Source organism: Panthera pardus, unplaced genomic scaffold, assembly GCF_024362965.1.
Source record: "Panthera pardus isolate Hobbes unplaced genomic scaffold, ASM2436296v1 HiC_scaffold_27, whole genome shotgun sequence".
NCBI lineage: Eukaryota > Metazoa > Chordata > Mammalia > Carnivora > Felidae > Panthera > Panthera pardus.
In genome coordinates, this window is record NW_026526843.1 from 46,142,727 (window position 1) to 46,160,062 (window position 17,336).

General features: G+C 38.8%; 1 non-coding gene across 1 annotated transcript; it reads right to left on the bottom strand.

The window, feature by feature from the left end:
- Positions 1-259: 259 nt before the first annotated feature.
- Positions 260-362, bottom strand: LOC128773971 (U6 spliceosomal RNA). The gene has a single exon (XR_008418462.1). It is a non-coding gene; the product is annotated as a U6 spliceosomal RNA (small nuclear RNA).
- Between the last annotated feature and the right edge of the window lie 16,974 nt (positions 363-17,336).

The following is a 17,336-nucleotide window of genomic DNA, read 5'->3' on the forward strand; positions in this document are numbered from 1 at the left end:
TGTGAGACATAAATTTCTCGTTTATAAGCCACTCAGTCTGTGGTATTTTTGTTCTAGCAGCTCAGCCAGAGTAACATAAGTGCCACGGAAAAGTACAGCAGGATCAGGAGGATAAGAAATTCTCGGGTTGGGGGAAGCATAGGTTGTACTTTTTTTTGTTGTTCTAGAACTTAAAAATATTAACTAAGTTTATTTAGAGGTAAGGAGTCAAATCATGATTCTACAAGTAGCAAATTTTGTGTTTATCCTTTGAAATTCTAAAAATATGGAGTGCTTCATGAATTTGTAGCATCCTTGCACAGGGGCCATGCTAAATCTCTGTAACATTCCAATTTTGGTATATGTGTTGCTGAAGGGAGTACTGGCTGTAATTTTAAATAGGGTTAACCTAGGCTTCATGAAGAAGAAGGTATTTGAATAAAGCAGTGACTCTCAACTGTAGGGGTGGGGGTTTGCCTTGTGGAGGACATTTGGCAATGTCTAGAGACCTTTCTGGTTGTAATCACTAAGGGATGATTCAGCAGTGCTGCTGGCATCTACTGGGTGGAGGCCAGGGATGCTCTTAAGCATCCTACAATGCATGGGACAGCTCCCTACAACAAAGAATTATCTGGCCCAAAATATTAGTAGTGCTGAGGATGAGAAACCTTGCATTAAAAACTTAGAGGCAGTGAGGGTGTTGGATATGCAGAGGTCTGAGGGAGGAGCATTCTAGGAAAAGAGAAAAGCCATGGCAAAGGCCCTAAGATGGGAATGTGACAGGTTTTTTAGAGAAACTGAATGTAGGCCCAGAAGCATAATAGGACATGAGGTAAGATGAAGAGGGGCAACATTATGTAGTGACTTGGGGGGTCATTGCAGGGACTTTGGCTTTTATTCTGAGCCAGTGGAGGTTTTGATGGCGAGAACTTGTCATGATAGGATTTAGCTTTCACAGAATCACTCTGGCTGTTGTGTATGGATTATTGGAGGGAAAGTGAGAGATGATATAGAGCAGTGGTAGGTAGCAGTGGAGATGGATGTATGTTGAAGCTAGAACAATAGGATTTCCTGAAGGGTCGAATGAAAAATGTAAGAGAAAGAGAGGAGTGAAAAATGGCTTCAGGTTGTTGGGGGGAGCAATTGGAATGAGGGAGTTACTGTCAACTGAGGTAGGAAAGACTGGTAGAGCAGATTGGGTGGGGAGAAATTAGTAGTTCAGTTTTAGAATGGTGTGTTTGAAATCCATATTAGATATCTGAGTGAATATGTTAAATAGTTGGTTGGATAGGTTAGAGGTTTAAGAGTAGGAATCTGGGTAATGTAAACATGTAGATGTTAATTTTTTTAATGTTTGTTTGTTTGTTTATTGAGGGAGAGAGAGAGAGAGAGCGAGCAAGCTGGGAGGGGCATAGAGAGAGGGAGACAGAGAATCCTAAGCAGACTCTACATGCTGAGCACAGAGCAGAACATGGGGCTCAAACTCATGAACTGTGAGATAATGCCCTGAGCCAAAACCAAGAGTCGGATGCTTAACCGACTGAGCCACCTAAGTGCCCCCAACAGCCCCAGATTTTTAACCCATTCCAGCATCAACCGTAAATCCCTAATCTTATTTGAATACCATCTAAATCAAATGTGGATGAGAGTCAAGGTGTAATTCATCCTAAGGCAAAAATCTTATTCAGCTGTGAACCTGTGAAACCATACAAATTACCTGCTTCCAAAATACAATCTGTGGAACAGACAATAGGGTAGACATTCCCATTCCAGAAGGGAGAAATTGGAAAGAAAACAGATGTCCTAGATTCCAAGCAAGTCTGAAACCTAGCAGGGCAAATTCCATTAGATTTTAAGGCTCAAGAATTATCCTCTTTGGGTTGATGCTCTGTTCTTTGGCCCACTGGTGTGTGTGGCAGGCTCACCCTTGAGGCCCTGGACGTTGGCAGTCTGGCCCATTGAAACTGAGGATTCAGCCTTTTCCCCCTAGGGCCTCTTTCCTCTGGGCCTATAGTGGTCACATAGGTCTATTGTCCTGTCCTGTGGAATCCCAGAAGTGTGAAAGCCTTCCTTCATTATGTCCTGTCTCTTTCCCCTTTAGTCTAAGATGGCAGTGTTTCTGCTGATAGAACTCTATCTCTATTCCTGGCTTCTGCTGAGTTGGCTAATTAGGATCCGTGAGTCACACCTGTGACCTCTTATTCAAAAGACTGTCTAGTCATAACCTTGGTGTTGCCTCCTGAACATGCTTTCACATTTTGTTATAGGGATAGGCTGAGATTTTTCCAGATCTTCAAGTTATGGTTCCTTTTTGCCTAACAATTCCTTCTTCAATGTATCTTTCTCCTCTCACATTTTACTATGAGCAGCAAGCAGAAACCAGGCCCCACCTTCAACATTGCTTAGCAATCTCCTTAGCTAAATATGCACGTTCCGCACTTACAATTTTTACCTTCCACCCGACACTAGGATACAATTCATCCAAGTTCTTTTTTACTTTATATCAATCAAATTCTGTCCAGTTTCTAATAGCATGCTCCTCATTTCTTTCTGAGATCTCACCAGAATCATCTTTAATATCCGTATTCCTACCAAAAGTCTCTGTAAAGGCAATCTAGGCTTTATGTAGCATGCACCTCAAAACTCTCCCAGTCTTTGCCCATTCCCAGTTTTTTCCTTAAATTTTTAATATTTTATTTATTTTTCTTAAATTTTTTAACATTTATTTATTTTTGAGACAGAGAAAGACAGAGCATGAATGGGGGAGGGTCAGAGAGAGAGGGAGACACAGAATCCAAAATAGGCTCCAGGCTCCGAGCTGTCAGCACAGAGCCTGACACGGGGCTCACACTCATGGACCGCAAGATCATGACCCAAGCCAAAGTCGGACGCTCAACTGACTGAGCCACCCAGGCGCCCCTTTAATATTTATTTTTGAGAGAGAGAGAGAGACAGAGCATGAGCAGGTGAGGGGCAGAGAGAGAGGGAGACACAGAACCTGAAGTAGGCCCCAGGCTCTGAGCTGTCAGCACAGAGCCCCATACAGGACTCAAACTCACGAACCATGAGATCATGACCTGAGCCGAAGTTGGATGCTTAACCAATTGAGCCACCCAGGCACTCCTGCCCATTCCCAGTTTTAAAGTCACTTCTAGGGCCGCCTGCGTGGCTCAGTCAGTTGAGCATCTGACTCTTGTTTTCAGCTCAGTTTGTGATCCCAGGGTTGTGGGATTGAGCCCCGAATTGGGCTCCCCTGTTTAACATTCTGTCTTTCTCTCCCTCTTCCCCTTTCTCCTGCTAGCAATCTCTCTGTATATCTCTAAAATAAACAAAAAAATAAAGCCACTTCCATATTTTTATGTATCTGTTACAGCAACATCCCACTTCTTGGTAACCAAAATCTGTATCAGTGTACTAGGGCTGCCATAACAAAATACCACAGACTGTGTGGCTTAAACAACAGAAATATATTTTCCCACAGTTCTGAAGGCTAGACATCCAAGTTCAAGATGTTGGCAAGTTTGGTTTCTTCCAAGGCCTCTCTCCTTGGCTTGTAGGTGGCCGTCTTCTCACTGTCTTCACATGATCTTTCCTCTGTGCATCCCTGATGTCTCTTTGTGTGTCCCAATATTCCCTTTCTTATGAGGACACATCAGTCAGGTTGTATTAGGGCCCACCCATATGGTGGCTTCATTTTAATTTAATCACCTCTTTAAAGACCTTATCTCCAATATGGTGGCATTCTGAGGTACTATGGGTAAGGTTTCAACATATGAATATGGCTAGATGCAACTTAACCCATAGCAATCACTCAGCATGAATAATCAGCTGCAGAACTTGTTAGATTTGCCTGCATAATAATCCTGTTTTCTTCCTAGTACTATGAAGCATTCCTTCGACACTCCCCAGTTGAGCCCTGCCTTCTGTTTCATGAAGGTGGGTACTGGTGTGAGTTCATAGTTCACACCAGTAGCTGAGGACACAATGGCCATCATCACTTTCCATCCTCAGGAATTAAGACAGGTGGGACTTACAGAATTAATAAGGGGTAGCTTTTGTAGCAGCCCTTATTTTCACTATCTTCCAGTTGGTTTTGGAAGTTTCAGGGCAGATAGCAGAAACTACACATCCACTGAGTATTTGTGTGGGTTGGGAGGAGGGGTTGGAGGTGAGGATGAGGAGGTGGCAAGGATATTTTTAACCATGCTGCTTGCATAAGCAAACCACAGAGACTGAGGTGGGGTTACCAAGTTAATTATCATGTGAGGACTCCCAGGTATTTTCACAAGAACTTTGCCCATGGAAGTTGGTAGGTACTCTAGTGACTCTAAAAGCCAATTCAATAGAGATGAGAATATAGTCAGAATTTCATAACTCAAATAATACTCTACACTTGTAATGCACTTAAGGCTTTCAAATGTTCCCACGTTAAAACATTCCTATACTTAACGTGATCATCTCAACCAATTCGTGAAGTAGGTAAGAGGAGAGGTATTGAAACCCTCATTTCAGATGAGCAAATGGAGCCATAGAAGTACCCAAGGTTAAAGAGCCAGTGAATAGCCAACCTAGGGCTTGAACCCATGTCATTGATTCCTGACCTTTTTGTAATTAAAAGTTTGAGTATAGTTGACACACATTTCCTAGCCTTTTATTTTTATGTATGTACGTATGCATTTATTTAAATAGATACAACTTTATTAATATCAAAGTAGATTGTGAAATAGGTATTACTAGAGATAAAAAAGAAGACTTAATAAAGGTAGGAGGTTCAATGTAAAAGGAAAATACAACAATTTAAAATTACGTCTATATAATAATATACATATTATATATTATAATTGTATTATGTTTAAAAAGCCTTTAATTCATTTATTTTAATTTTAATTCCAGTATAGTTAACATGCATTGTTAGATTAGTTTCAGGTGTACACTATAGTGAGTCAACACTTCCATACATCACCCTGTGCTTATCACAAGTGCACTCCTTAATCCCCATCACCTATTTAGTGCCCCCCCCCCCCACCTAGCCTCTGGTAATCATCAGATTGTTCTCGATAGTTAAGAGTGTTTCTTGGTTTGTCTCTCTCTCTTTTTTCCCCCTTTGCTTATTTGTTTCTTAAATGCCACATATGAGTGAAATCATTTGGTATTTGTCTTTCTCCAACTGACCTGTTTCACTTAGTGTTATACTCTCCAGCTCCATCCATGTTGTTGCAAATGGCAAGATTTTATTCTTTTTTTATGGCTGAATAGTATTCCATTTTATATGTATATCATGTCTTCTTTATCCATTCAACTATCAGTGGATACTTGGGTTGCTTACAAAATTTGGCTCTTGTAAATGATGCTGCAATAAATATCAGGATGCATGTATCCCTCTGAATTAGTGTTCTTGTAATAAAAAATGGGCAGAAGACATGAACCAGACATTTCTCCGGAGAAGACATACAGATGGCCAGCAGACACGTGAAAAAATGCTCAACATCACTCATCATCAGGGAAATGGAAATGAAAACCACAATGAGATATCACCTCACACCTATCAGAATGGCTAAAACAAATAATATAAGAAACAACACATGTTGGCAAGGATGCGGAGAAAGCAGAACCCTTTTGCACTGTTGGTGGGAATGCAAACTGGTGCAGCCACCGTGGGAAATAGTATGGAGGTACCTCAAAAAGTTAAAAATAGAACGACCCTGGGATCTAGTAATCATACTACTGGGTATTTACCCCCAAAATATAATTCTTGGCGTTTTAACTGTAGAGCTCCAACGTAGTTTATTGTGATTTATCCTTGTGTCAAGCTAACGTTTAAAAATTTTTTAATGCTTATTTATTTTTGACAGAGAGAGAGAGAGAGAGAGACAGAGCATGAACGGGGGAGGGTCAGAGAGAGAGGGAGACACAGAATCTGAAGCAGGCTCCAGGCTCTGAGCTGTCAGCACAGAGCCTGACACGGGGCTCGAACTCACAGACTGCGAGATCATGACCTGAGCCAAAGTCAGATGCTCAACTGACTGAACCACCCAGGCACCCCTGTGTCAAGCTAATGTTTAGGCTCTCTTCAGTGATGTAAGAATTTTAAAATGTTCTGAACTCAAAGAAAGAACTTAGTTACCATGATAATTCCCTTCCATGACCTCTTTCTTTTCTTTGAGGACTCACATCTTTGAGGTGGTGTTTCCGTGGGTGGTTGGGATATTTGCAGTGGAGAAGTATGAAGAGAATTGAAAAATTATTGCTTCTTCATGATGGGGCAGAGGCTTAATTTAGTTCCTTATTTACAACAAGAATAACTCTCACACTTTTCTTTAGAAAACTATAAAAAAGGCTGAAACTAGAGTAAGCACTGTGTCTATTATATAGGTTTTGTCAAAACCTGATAAGTAAAGCAGTGCTTCTCCTGAGATGTGAAAATAGTGTATTTTTTTTGTCATATAGAACATTGCTTTATGTTAAGTGTTATTTATAATAGGATTTGAGAAATGTGCCTTCTTGTCTGACTATTGCAGGGCTGATTACTGTAGGGCTTGGAGAGAAAATTTGTCAGAGAGAAGTCTTTGCTTGATTCCTGATTTTGTGGTCTGGACAGAAGGACCTTCTGTGTTCAGAAGGAGGCTGTAAAGAAGTTTTTTACCACCAGGCCAGGAGCAGTCTGTGACTTGACATCACTTTACTTCCAGGAAAGGTAAACCTGGGATAGCCAAACAGCAAGCAGGAGGCTGATGGCTTGCCATAGTCTGGGTTGTGGATTGCTGGGGCTGGGCTGCTCATTGTGGAGGAACTGAGCTAAGTAATACTAGCCCTTGTACACCAGCCAGGTGTACTGGCATGAGAACGCAGGCCAGATTCAGATGAGGGAGTGTCTGCATAGACCTCCTTCCCCTGAGAGGGAACTTCTACAGACTCCTCAGGGCCATGCCATGGGGCTGAGTCACCTGAGTGAGATGCTGTCCCCTGCCAACCACCAGAGGTAGAATGGTCTGCCATCCCAAAATACTTTTTTCAAAAATTATTTTCCAGCACCATGATGTGTTTCAGCCATCAGCAGTCCTCCTACTAGCTCCTGTTTGGGGATCCCCACCTCTTTGAAGATCTCTTGGGCTTGAAGATCCACATCTCTCCAGATGCCTTTTTCCAGATTAACACTGCTGGTACTGAGGTGCTGTATCTGACAGTGGGGGAGCTGAGTGGAGTGAACTCTAACACCATCCTCCTTGATATCTGCTGTGGAACTGGCAAGTGACAGCCCAGGGCAGAATCTACATGCTTCTTAGTTTCCAAACCCTATCTGCCTGGCACCCAGGGCCCAGGTGGGGAGGTGGTGGTAGTGGTGCAGGCATAATGCCAGTGGTTCAAAATCCTAAAATACCCTCCTCTTATCCTCTTACTTCCTCAGGTGTGATTGGTCTCTCTTTGGCTCAGTATACCTCCCAGGTCCTTGGGATGGAGTTGGTGGAGCAGGCAGTAGAGGATGCCAGGTGGACTGCAGCCTTCAGTGGTACACTGCTCAGAGTCTGGAGAGAAATTAAGAGCTGCGGTGTTTCTGTGCTGTGTAAAGGGTTATGTGGGAAAAGGGCATCTGCTAGATCTGTGACCTGCGCAGAGCGAAAGGAGGGTGTGGAGTGGTTGGAATTGGGTCCTGATGGTTTTTCTGAAAGAGGTCCCAATAGGTAATCTCCCCCTCCCTTTTTTTTCATCAAGGTGATGAACAAGCCTTGATGATAGGAAGAGAACTTGACAAAACTTTGGATAATATAGAAGAAGAGCCTTCTTGACATTAAACTCATGAGGCATCATAATATGTGATAGGTTTCAAATAATTTTTGGCAACAGAACCTTTTATTTGAACAAAATCGTATGCCAAACTACAGTATAGAACAGAGATCCCTTTGTTCCCTGTACCCTACCTGCAAACGACTCCTGAGGCTCTGTGAAAATCTCTAATAGAGCAGAAAGAGCACTTGAGTAAAAGTCAAGGTTTTCTTCTTGGTAGAAGTACTTATGTGCTATGTGTCACTAAGTTTTAAAATAACTCAAGATGAAAGGCCTACTGAGGAAAGGAAGGAAGGAAAAGTGCTTTGGCAAAAACAAGGCAAGTCCAAAAGCATTTCTTTCACTGTTATTCAGAGGTATACCAGATCCAAAGGGAAGATGGCAGAGCCCTGGCTCCTGTACATTTCTGTAAAGCTGAAGCCCCCCAATTCCTTTAATGCTGGGCTTGAGTTTTGAATTCTGTTACGTGGGCCTTTCTTCTGCAGGCATCACCAACTGTGAATTCCACACTGGTCAAGCAGAGAATATTTTGCCACAGTTACTAAAGTCAAAGGAAGATGGGCAGTTCATTGTTGCTGTGGTGAACCCAGCCCAAGTGGGACTGTGTAAGGATGGATAGCTTTCCTGTTACAGAACTAGTTGGGTATTCTCATGATGTCCACCACCTTTAGTCCCTTATTCCCATACTATGCTAAGGGTGCTCCCAGCGGGCTGGCTCCGATCCTATTTCTCTATTCCCAAGAAATCCTAGGTGCTGGCCAGTTGGTAGTTTCTGATAACCCAGACCATGATAGGTTAATCATATTAATAGCAATGTGTTTCTTCCTTCAGATTACTACGTGGTTCAAGGCATTCAAAACTGCAGGGCTATCTGCATACTGACTTTTGTTTCCTATAAGCCCCATGGTGAAACCACAAGGAACATCATTGAGTGAGTCTTGACTTCCCTTTTTATTTTCTCCCAATGATAAAAGTAATTCATACTTGCTATACAGATTTAGAAAACATAAGTAATATAATATGTAACATATATAAAGTAATATAATATATAAAGTAATTCATACTATACAGACTTATAAAACACAGAGTAATATAATATAATATAAAGAAACAGAAAAAAGTCATTATACTATCATCAACAGTCAGTTATAGGGCCAGGTCTTGGGTAAGGCAAGTAAAGCAACTCGCTTAGGGCGAGTTTAGTAACACAAAATTTAGTAAGATGGTGCACAAAATCTCAGTCATTAAAGTACATTTTTAATGCAGTATTTTCAGAAATCAAAATTAGTCCAAGTAATCTATGATGAAAAACATATTAAGTTTTTTTTTTTTTTGTTAAAAAACAAGATCTACTCCTGTGCTTGCTAAACCCTGCCTCAGTGACCTTACTCTAATCCTAGTCCTGGTTCCAATGAAACCTTATTTACCAAAGCAGGCATCCAGGCTGAGGGTTGTTTCCAATTTGATTTTCCAAAATATTGCATTAACATATTTTTGTCTTGATTACTGAGTTTTTTGGCACCCTCTTAAATTTTTCACCCAGAGTAAATGCCTCTTGCTTCACTCCAATCCTGGCACTGGTCAATTATTTTGATTTTTCAAATGTTTTCTTCCTTCTCTCTCTCTCCCTCTCCTTTTTACATAAGGAAAACAATTTCTAATATTCAAACAACATAGGTGGGTATGAAGTATAGATGATATACCTGGATGGAACAAGTGAGAGTTAAAAATAAATGAATAGAGCTTTCAAGTCAACGAGCTGGAAAAAGAGTAATAAACCTAAAGGAAACTGAAGGGAAAAGTCAATAATGCTGAATAGAATCCAGAAATTAATGAACCTATAGACCTGACAAATAAACAAGAAAGTGTTATTGGAAGAAGAAAATAAAACAGATAAATCTAATCAAGAATATGAAAGAATAAAACATAAAAATATAAAGTCTTAGAAAAAGAGCATAACTACAGATATGAAGAATTTTTTTAGGTTTATTCATTTATTTTGAGAGAGACAAAGTGCGAGTGGGGGAGGGGCAGAGAGAGGGGGAGAATCCCAAAGAGGCTCCATGTGATCAGTGCATAGAGCCTAATGTGGGGCTCAAACTCACAAAACTGTGAGATCATGACCTGAGCCAAAATCAAGAGTCAGACCCTTAACTGACTGAGCCACCCAGGTGCCCCAGATTTTTTTAAATTATAAGAAAATACTTTGTACAACTCACAATATATTTGAAAACCTAGATGGGCAATTTTCTGGGGAAATGCAAATGGATAATACTAATTTTAAGTAAACCTAAACAGACCAGTAACCATGGAAAAGAATCAAGAAAGTTGTCAAAGAGCTTCTTCTCCCCAAAATAAAAGCATGAGACCGATATATTTTCACAATCTTATTTCCTTGTCTATTCTTGCACATTTACCTCTTCCAATTGTCCTTTATTTTAATTTATTATACTGTTTAAAAATGTTTTTGAGGGGCACTTGGGTGTCTCAGTGGGGAAAAGATGGGCTGTTCAGTAAATGATGGTAGACAACTGGGTAGCCAGGGTGAAAAACACAGTTGGATCCATATCTCACACTTTATACCAGGATAAATTACAAAGCAGCCAGAGATTTAAATGTAAAAAGGGGACACCATAAATGTACCCCAGGAAATCATAAAATTTCTTTATAATCTTGGAATGCAGAAACCCTTTCTAACTATGAAAATTTAGAAGCCATATAATAAAAGGTTAAGTTTGCCTACATAAAAAGTAACTTCTCCCTTTGTTACACCATACACAGAAATAAATTCAAAATGAGTCATAGAACTAAATATATTAGTTAAAACATAGGAGTAAATTTTTGTGACCTTCAGTTAGGCAAAACTTTCTTAGATATGACATTAAAAACCCAAGCAACAACAACAAAATATATACATATACATACACACACATATATATATATATCAAATATGTGTGTGTATATAACTGGACATCATCAAAGTTAAAAATCTTTTGTGATGTAAATGATACCATCAAGAAAATGAAAAGACAACCCATAGAATGAGGGTAAATATTTGCAAATAATTTATCTGATAAGGGACTGATACCCAAACACCAGACATAAAAGGCCACATCTTGTATGATTCCATTTATAGGCAATGTCCAGAGTAGGCAGATCTCAAGAGACAGAAAGTAGATTTGTGGTTGCCTAGGGCTGAAGGTCGGAGGATTGTAGAGAAGTAGAGACTGAGGGCCAAAGAGTGCGTGGTACCTTCTTGGGTTAATGAAAATATTCCAAAATTGATTGTTGTGATAGATGCACAACTTTGTGAATATACTAAAAACCACTGAACCTGGGGCACCCAGTCGGTTAAGCATCCTATTCTTGATTTTGGCTCAGTTAATGATGTCATGTTGATGAGATTGAGGTCCATGTCAGGCTTTGTGCAGGGTGTGGAGCCTGCTTGAGATTCTTTCTCTTCCTCTCCCTCTTTTCCTCCCCTATTTGCACATGCACTCTCTCTCTCGTAAAAATAAAAATAAAATTAAAAACCCCTGAAAAAAGAAATAAAAATAAAAAATCACTGAACTGTATAAATGGGTAAGCTTTATGGTATGTGAATTACATCTTGATAAAATAGTTAAATAACTTGCATGATAAAAAGCACCAAAATCAAAGATGGGAGATGACATACAAACTGGAAAAAAAATTTGTAGTTCATATCATAGACAAAGAGTTTTTTCCTTAAGTTATAACAAACTCCTAGAGATTGATAAGAAAAAAAATGAACAGCACTGAATAAAAATGGACAGAAGACATGAAAAGAAAATTTAATGTGTTTATGAACCATGAAAGGATGCTCAGTCTCTTCTATTGTAATGGAAATACAAATTAAATGTACCCTGAGATACCACTTTTTACATATCAGATTGGCAGAAGTTCAAAAGTTTGATGCTACACTGTTAGCAATACTATGAACTCTAAAAAATTACTGGTCAGAGTATAAATTGGTACTATCCCTGGAGAGGGAAATTTAGCAATATAGATTATAAATGTATATATACCCTTTAAGTCAGTAATTCCATTCCTGAGTCTTTATCCTGCAAATACACTGACACATATGTAAAATAGTTATTTATTGCAATATTATAACAGCAAACAATGAAATATCTTAAACGTCCATCAGTGGGAAACTAGTTAAACTATCAATGCTGTATCCGTACAATGGAATACTGTGCTGCCACAAAAAGGAATGCAGATGTTCTCCATGTGCAGATATGGAAAGATTTCTAAGGCATGTTATTTTTAAAAACAGCTTTATTGAGATATAATTCACATATAAAATTGGTCTATTTAAAGTGCACAATTCTGTGGTTTTTACTATGTTCTCAGACTTGTACAGCCATCACCACTATTTCCAGAACTTTGTCATCACTTCAAAAAGAAACCCTGCACCTCTTCCCTGTTACTCCCCATTTTTCCCCAACCCCCTGGCCCTAGGCAACCACTAATCTACTTTCTGTCTTTATGGATTTGTCTATTCTGCAAAGTTCATACAAATGGAGTCATACCACATGTGGTTCGTTGAATGTGGCATCTTTTGCTTATCATAATGTTTGCAAGGTTCATCCATGTTGCAGCATGCATCAGTATTTCACTCCTTTTTATGACTGAATAATATTTCACCTCATGGATGTATCGTATTTTATATATTCATGCATCAGTTGATGGATATGTGAGTTGTTTCTGCTTTTTGCCCTTTATGAATAATGCTGCTGTGAACATTCATGTGCACATTTTTGTATGGACATACACTTTCATTTCTCTTGGGTATCTAAGATACCTAGGAGTGGAATTGGTGGGTCATGTGTAACTCTATGTTAACCTTCTGAGGAACTGCCAGCCTCTTTTCCAAAAAGCTGCCCTACTTTACATTTCTACCAGAGGTTGTATGAGGGTTCCATCTTTTTGATATCCTCACCAACTCTAGTTACTGTCTGTCTTTTTTTATTATTTTCATCCTAATGGGTGAAAAGTGGTATTTCCTTGTGGCTTTGATTTGCATTTTCCCAGTGGCTAATGATATTGAGCAGTTTTTCATGTGCTTATTGTCCATTTGTATATCTTCTTTGGAGAAATATCTATTCAGATCCTGTGCCCATTTTTAATAGGATTGTCTTTTTATCATTGAGTTTTAAGATGTCTTTATATATTCTAGATACAAGTCCTTTATCAGATACGTGATTTGCCAAAATTGTCTCCCATTCTGTGGGTTCTTTGTTCACTTTCTTGATGGTGTCCTTGGAAGCACAAAAGTATTAATTTTGAATATGTCCAGACTATTTTCTTTTGTGGCTTGTGATTTTGGTTCTAAGGTATGTTACTAAGTGGGAATAGGAAGGTGTGCAGAAGTGTTTATGTAATAGTAAACTGTCTTTGGGAAAAAAGGACAAAATATGAAAATATAGATTTATATTTGCTTGTATAGGCGTAAAAAAACTGGTAAATTATATAAGAAAATGATAATGACAGCTATCTATAGTGGGAGAGAACTGCAGAGATAGGTCCACAGTTGGGAAGGAAACTTCACTGAATACTTTTTTATGTTATTTCATTGTTGAATAAAATGAAAATATTTATTATGTAAGACAATATATTTAAGAATGCAGTGATTAAGAGCAAACCTAGGATTCTGCTAAACACCCTTACTGAGTAAAATAAACATGGCCTCAAAAAGGCAAGAAAAATTTATTTTGAAAAGACAGTATGTGCGTATGGTAGGAGAATTAAAATAATACAAAAGAGTATGGAGGGGATAATGAGTCTCTTTCTTGCTCCTGACCCCTAGTCCTTCAGATGTCACCACTCTTACCAGTTTCTTGTGTAGCCTATCAGAGATATTCTGTGATGGTACGTGTGTGTGTGTGTGTGTGTGTGTGTGTGTGTGTACACATACATGTATGTATATCTACTATCCCTCTCTTTTTTTTTTTTAACAAATAGAAACAGACTAAAACACTGTTCTGCACCAGGCTTTTCACTTAACAGTAGATTTTGGAGATTGTTCTACAATAATGTATAATGTGCATCAATACTTATAGGTCTACTTAATTTTTTAAATAGGTAATATAGTTTTAACTTACATAAATGTCATTTAACAAGTTCCTTGCTCCTGAATTTTAAGGTTGTTTCTACTCTTTTGTTACCACAATGCTGCAGTGAATATCCTTGTACCTATACCTTTGCACATATGTGCAGTGTATAGGCATATGTGATGAATAAGTGTAGGTGATAGTATATATAGTAGATAAATTCCTGTTGTCAAGTTACTGGGTTAGAGGATATATGCTTTTGGGGCATCAGGGTTGCTCAGTCGGTTAAGCATCTTGACTCTTGATTTCGGCTTAGGTAAAGATCTCATGGTTTGAGAGGTTGAGCCCCCTGTGTTGGACTCTGCGCTGACAGATTCCCTCTCTCTCTGCCCCTCCCCTGTTCTTGCTCTATCTCTCTCTCTCTCTCAAAATAAACATCTTTTTAAAAAGGATATATGTTTTTAACGTTTTCAGGTATTTTCTAACAGCTCTAAAATCAACTTATCAAAAATATTTTTTTGGGACTGTGATTGGAAGTACACTGAACTTACTAATTTAGGGAAAAATTGAAATTTTTACAGTGTTTTTTAAAAATTTTTTTAACATTTATTCACTTTTGAGAAACAGAGAGAACAGAGTGTAAGCTGGGGAGGGGCAGACAGACAGGGAGACAGAATCCAAAGGTGAGCTGTCAGCACAGAGCCTGACACGGGGCTCGAACTTACTGACCACAAGCTCATGACCTGAGCCGAAGTCAGACGCCCAACCAAGTGAGCCACCCAGGAGCCCTTACAGTGTTTTTTATGCCCAAGTATGTGGTATGTCTCTTCCATTATTGTAGTCTTATGTAATTTTGTAAAGGTGTGTGTATGTGTGTGTGTGTATTACGACATGGGTCATTCTTCTTAAGGTTAATATAAAACATTGTAAAGCTTTATTGGTATTATGTATGGGACCTTTTTTTATTACTTTTTCTAAAGTTCATTTATTTATTTTGAGAGAGAGTGAGAGCATGAGCAGGAGAGGGGCAGAGACAGAGGGAAAGAGAATTCCAAGCAGGCTCTACACTAGTGGTGCAGAGCCTGACACAGGGCTCGAACTCACGAACTGTGAGATCATGACCTGAACTGAAACAAGAGTCAGACACTTAACTGACTGAGCCACCCAGGTGCCCCATCATTACTTTTTCTAACTGGTTATTGCCAACCTATGTCCAGCTACCTTATTCTTTTATTAGTTTTATTTGTTTTCTTGTTGATTCTCTTGCATTTTCTTGATAGCTGGCAATATGATCACCATATCAAAATAGTTTTATCTCTCTCCTTCTAATATGTTTTCTTTCTTATTACATTGGATAAGAAAATGTTCCATTATAGAAGCAATAGTGAATATCTTGTCTTGTTCCTAATTTCAATGAGACAGTGTTGTTTAAACTATTCAGAGTCAAAGTCTGGGATTGTGATGACTCTGCTTTGGTCTTCTTCTTCAAAATTACTTTGGCTATTTGGGGTCTTTTGTGGTTCCATACAAATTTTAGGATTGCTTGTTCTAGCTTCAAGAAGAATGTTGGTGCAATTTTGATTGGGATTGCATTGAATGTGTAGATAGCTTTAGGTAGTATTGGCATTTTAACAATATTTATTCTTCCAATCCATGAGCATGGAATGTTTTTCCATTTCTTTATATCTTCTTCAGTTTCCTTCATAAGCTTTCTATAGTTTTCAGCATACAGATCTTTTACATCTTTGATTAGGTTTATTCCTAGGTATTTTATGCTTCTTGGTGCAATTGTGAATGGGATCAGTTTCTTTATTTGTCTTTCTGTTGCTTCATTGTTAGTGTATAAGAATGCAACTGATTTCTGTACATTGATTTTGTTTCCTCTGTGACCTAGCAATAGCACTGCTAGGAATTTACCCAAGGGATACAGGAATGCTGATACATAGGGGCACTTGTACCCCAATGTTTATAGCAGCACTTTCAAAAATAGCCAAATTATGGAAAGAGCCTAAATGTCCATCAACTGATGAATGGATAAAGAAATTATGGTTTATATACACAATGGAATACTACATGGCAATGAGAAAGAATGAAATCTGGCCTTGTGTAGCAACGTGGATGGAACTGGAGAGTGTTATGCCAAGTGAAATAAGTCATAGAGAGAAAGACAGATACCATGTGTTTTCACTCTTATGAGGATCCTGAGAGACTTAACAGAAGACCATGGGGGAGGGGAAGGAAAAAAAAAATGTTAGAGAGGGAGGGAGCCAAACCATAAGAGAATCTTAAAAACTGAGAACAAACTGAGGGTTGATGGGGGGTGGGAGGGAGGGGAGGGTGGGTGATGGGTATTGAGGAGGGCACCTGTTGGAACGAGCACTGGGTGTTGAATGGAAACCAACTTGACAATAAATTTCATATTTTAAAAAAGAAAAACTATTCAGAGTCAGCCAGGGAAACAAGAGCTCTTCTGTTTTGTCAGTTTGAGAGTAAATTGGTATAACCTTTTGTAGAACAGTTTAGAGATACATATCTTAGGGTCTTACAAACATACAGGCCCTTCAACTCAGCAATTGCACTAAATAACTAAAAATGTGTGCAAAGATATAACTATTAAGGATATTCATGAAGGGACTTTTTGAAATAGCAAAAAGTTAGAAACAGCTTACATTTCCAGTAGCAAGGGATTAAAGTGTGTTACACATATTTAATGGAATACCATATAGCCAATAAATGTGAGGTAGCCTTACATATAGTGGAGAGATGGACATGATTAACTGAAGAAACTGGTTGTAAAGCAGTATGTACAATATGTACAATGTGACTCCATTTTAAGAAACCAGTTTAAATATACATATTTAGAAAGATATAACCTGAAAAGTCAGCAGTGATTATCCTTTGTGATTTTAGTGGTGAATTTTTGTGCTTATTTTTGCTTGACTGCCTTTGAAATAAGGGAAAAAGGTAATCTACTTTGAAAAATTTCAATAGAATAATTTAATTCAATAATATTTATTAATTAATTTCCTGTCATATGAATCATACAGAAAAGTATATGGCTTGGGCTGCTTGCTCTATTCACTATTGAACCCCTACTCTGTGTCACAAACTGGGAACACAGAGATAAACAATAAGCACTTTTTGCCTCGTTTCTACCCTTGAAATGATTATACTCCACTGAGGAAGATGGTTAAAAAAAAAAATCCCAGGTAGTTACATTAAATATAATAAATGTTATTGTAGAGAGAAACACAGGGAGATGTTGGAACACAGGGAAGGGCTTATATTTGTTTTAATGTTTATTTTTGAGAGAAACAGACACAGCACCAGTGGGGGTGGGGCAGAGAGAGGGAAACACAGAATCTGAAGTAGACTCCAGGCTCCATGCTGTCAGCATAGAGCCCAACGCGGAGCCGAACTCACGAACCGTGAGATCATGACCTGAGCTGAAGTAGGATGCTTAACTGACTGAGCCACCCAGGCGCCCTGGGAAGGGCTTAC